The sequence below is a fragment of the Microtus ochrogaster genome, chromosome 1 (assembly GCF_000317375.1).
Source record: "Microtus ochrogaster isolate Prairie Vole_2 chromosome 1, MicOch1.0, whole genome shotgun sequence".
In the NCBI taxonomy this organism is placed as follows: Eukaryota; Metazoa; Chordata; class Mammalia; order Rodentia; family Cricetidae; genus Microtus; species Microtus ochrogaster.
The window spans coordinates 38262963-38267446 of NC_022009.1; positions in this window are offsets into that span (position 1 = coordinate 38262963).

Genomic DNA, 4484 nt, shown 5'->3' on the forward strand with positions numbered 1-4484 from the left:
GAGAGAGAGAGAGAGAGAGAGAGAGAGAGAGAGAGAGAGAGAGAGAGAGAGAGAGAGAGCATGCAGGTACACACAGAGGGCAGAGCAGATCCGTAAGTCACACACAGTTGGGAGCTGCTTGATACCAGTGCTGTGAACCGAATCCAGGTCCTCTTTTCCTAATGGCCGAGTTATCTCCCCAGGCCCTGTCTCAGGTCTGGGTAGCAAGGCTGAGAAGTATCACTGGCCATCTGGGGACCTCATTAACAAGTGAAGCTCAGGAAGACTGTGGAGCTCAGGGCTGTGAAGGATGGAGCAGGCTCTGAGCCTGCGTCTGTGTGGCTCCAAAGCCTTTAGCTATGGCACATGGAGTCCGAGCAGGCTCAGTCGGAGGGTGTTGGGCTCAGAACCAGGTCTTTGATCCCTAGAATGGAGACCAGTGAGACTTCACTAGCCAGGTCTACAGTGGACTAACCACCCACATTGGATGACAAACCCCAAATGGCCCTGAATTTGGGAGTTTTTTCCCTCAGTGGTAGAATCAACTCAAGTCTGCCTTATCTGTAGGACAAAGCAGGACACTTAACCTCCCAGGCCCCCTTTCTGTCATAGGTTCATGTGAACTTGTGATTGCAGTGAGTCCCCATGCCTGCCATTCCTCCCTCCAGCTGCTGTCACGAGGGCTCTCGAGGCTTCTGGTGTTGGGTGATGGGTATATAACCAGGAGTCACTTTTCCTCCTAGTGCCTTCCCCACCCCGCCCCCACCTCTGTCTGGCTCAGCAGCCACCCACCTCTTCCAGCCTCCCAAGCAATTACACCCACTTTCCATTGCTTCTGATTAGACCCACAGGGTCCCCAAGCGGCAGGAAGTCTGTTTCTGGACTCTAATTAAGAGGGAAGTAGCTGACTCAGATGGTACAGAGACAAATCAATGGCTCCTCCAGAAATTTATCTTTTGGAAGCTCCAGGTGACGCTTCCAGCCTTCCAATAAGCATCTAGTGAGCACCTACTGCATACACACTCCTATTGTTGCCACGAAAGTAAACAAGACAAAGTCTTAATCCTGTCATCTTGAAGCGAGTGTGTTAGATAAACAGAAAATATCCAATGATATGATTAAAAATAAGACCCATCTCTCCTTTCCTGTTAGGGCTTCCTGACATTTTGAAGTCTGTTCTCAAGCCCTGCACAACACATGACTTTTTCCCAGGCCTTCCCACCCCTCACCTCCACTCTGCACCAGAAGTGGTTTTGCTATGTCATGTCCAAGCAGGGCAATGCAATGCTGGGCCACTCTTGAGTTACAGGAAAGACAATTCAAAGACAAGGATGTAACTGGGGCTGGAGTCAACACCTTCAGTCTCCGGTCCTGTATCCTTCACACAGAGGGGCATCAGGCCAGCTCTGTGAGCCAGCTGAGCTATGTGGGGAAATGCTGGCTCGCACACCTGGGCACACAGCCATGTGTAGAGTGTCTAGGCTGTGCTGGTCATACCAGGGATCTGAATATTTGTGGGATGGTGGTGTGGCGGGGATGACGGTCCTGGACCTGCACATCTGGACAGGGATGGGTAGGAACAAGTGAGGTCCAGATCTAGGGGTTTGGGATGAGATGCTTCCATCTTCCAGCTGCACTCATCCACATCTGGACAGGGATGGGTAGGGACAGGTGAGGTCCATATCTAGGGGTTTGGGATGAGATGCTTCCATCTTCCAGCTGCACTCGTCCACATCTGGACAGGGATGGGTAGGGACAGGTGAGGTCCATATCTAGGGGTTTGGGATGAGATGCTTCCATCTTCCAGCTGCACTCGTCAAGCAGCTGTCTTCTCCCAAGAGCATAGGAAGATGACAAGAATATGCATGCCTTCCACCAAATCTACGACACCTCCAAGGAAACCTTGGTTGCATCCAGTTTCTTCTTTATATACATAGGTAAATAGATAACGATGAATTAGAGACAGAACACAGAAGGATTTCACTTGAGGTTGATTAGAATGGAAACAGCCACCCTGATTTCCTCCTGTCTACACACAGGGCAGTGTTCACAGTTCCCCATGAGAGACAAGAGCCATGAACTGAGAAATGCTCCAGTTCTAAACCCACCTTTGCAGCCAAGCCTTCTGTGGAGCTTGGTTTGTGTATCAGTCAGGATGAGCCAGGTTACAGTGCAGTAACAAGCACCTCCTTCATCTCAATGACTCTAAACAAAAGTTGTATTTTTTTTTAACAGACAAATTGGTGGCCTAGTACTTCCAGGGTCCTGTCCTTTATGAGGTGGCTTAACAATCAAGACGCTTCATCTGCCGGCTCTTTCCCCTCCATACACAGACTGCACGGGGCCTTCTAGGGTAGATGGGGAGCAGCACACCCTGACTCCTAACACACATTCATCCAGAACTGAAACACACAGCTTCTGCTCATATTTCATTGTGCAAGAAAGTCCTATGGTCACCCCCAATTCAAGGCACAGGCATAGGGTTGAGTCCTATGGTCACCCGCAGTTCAAGGCACGGGCATGGGTTGTCATCACCAAGAATGATCATGGAAGCCAAGACACTGACGAGCGACCACTCTTTCCCAGAGTTGATAAAATAACATCTGCCAACATTCCTTCTCCTTCGTCCATCTGGTGCCTGGTGCTGGTGAAACAGCAGTGGGGGATGGGAGCTCAGGGTTCCTGGCTCCTTAGCCCTGTGTGTAGGGTCACTCTCCCCCACTCTACAGTCTCTGCCAGTCTAGCTCATATTTGGTCTTGGTTTGATTTCTCTTTGAAGCAGCGGCAAAGACTCAGATTAAAGGTTTTCGTCGTTGTTCGCTTTTTTGAGGCCGTCTCTGGAGACTAGCATAGGCGAGCAGACAGCGAGACAGAGGAGGACAAGCCATTCAGTCGTGTTGTAAGGCATCACTGATGTGGACATTGGGGCACTGATTCCTTCAAACTCCTTGCGGAAGTGTGTAAAATGCCCAGCTCAATGATGGGGAAGCTGGGACATGATCTCTGTCACCGGACAGGCTCATCCCTGAAGACTCTCATACTTCTGCCTTCCACCAGGGCAAGCTCTGAAGGGGGTGAGCTGAGACACGGCGTGGGGGTGGGGAGGGGGGGCAGAGCTCCAGGTGGGAAGCCAGCAGTGAGTGTAATAACTCTCTGCAGAGGCTGCAGCTGGTGTCAGAGGGACCCAAGGGGTGACAGACTGAGGGGTGCCGAGGCTGAAGCTGAGAAACAACAGCTGTCACGGTCCATATGGAACTCCCCCACAAACAGCCCAGCCTTGGCGAAACACTGGAGGCGTTTCAGTGTCTCAGGACAACTGCAAACTCGTTTCTTCTGGTCACCTTTCCCAGTTTGGAAGGAAGGACCTCCTCCGCTGGAAAAGGAGGGGGAAGAGTAAGCAAGCGGCAACAGTTTTCCATATGGGAGAAGGTGGCGATGGTGGTCACATGTGGTGTGGGAGGGAGGCTGCTTGCTGGCTCTGGCATGCTCCTCACGGAAGGCAGGACACCTGAGGACACAGATGCATGTCTGTTAGGCACCTGCTGCAGCTAGCCTTCTCCAGAGCCCTGGAAACAGATGACACCAGTGTCAAGTTGGGAGCGTAGGCCCCAGTCCCTAACATCTATCCCAGCCCCCAGGCCTGGTCTGGACTCCAAATCCCAGCAGGCCAGATTCTGACCCCTTCCTGGGAATGGGGTCAGGACCACTCCCCAGAGTACTTAAGGGATCTCCCGAAAGAGGAACACGTGGTCTCTCTTTCTTCCTCCTGGGTTCGCATTTCCTTGGCTTCTCGGTTCCTCCTGGGGCCACCTGAGAGCACAGATCTCCCAGTAAATCTGGATATTTTTTAATTTGGCTTGTTTTGATTTGGCTTGATTGGCAATTTTTGTGTCATCAGGGAGCTAATATTAAGAAATATTCCTAACAACCAGGCTTGGACTCTGGAACCTGCAGCCTCCCCACAGCAAAGGCAGCGTGATGCAGGCAGGAGAATCCCCACTTTGGGAACAGAGGCTTTAGGTTTAAGTCTTGACATATGGCTAACCAAACCCCCTACCTAAGCCTGATTTAAAAATCAGTACGCAAGTAAACCACAGGATCTTGGCCTTGCCAGAGGTGGGTTCAGTGTCACATTCGACACACGAGGCACCTGCAATTGGAGGGTCAGACCCACACAGCTCTTGTCTGCAGGGCGTCAGACTGCAGACTTGAACCAGCTCCTTTGGACTTCAGTCCCAAGCTCCTCTGAGCTCATGATTCTAAAACAAAGGCAAAGGCAGAGCCTGGGGGTGTGGGCACCACAGGAAGGCCCTAATGCATGAGCCTGTGCGGTAAGGCTCTCAGTGCAGGCCACAAGTCATGTATAAAAGATACAGAGATGACAAAGATTGGAGCTAAATGGATCATGGAAAGTCACCCCAGAGGAGTGTGCATGTATGTGTGTAGGTGTGTGTGTGCATGCGTGTGTGTGTGCATGCATGTGGGGGGGGTGTGCATGCGTGTGG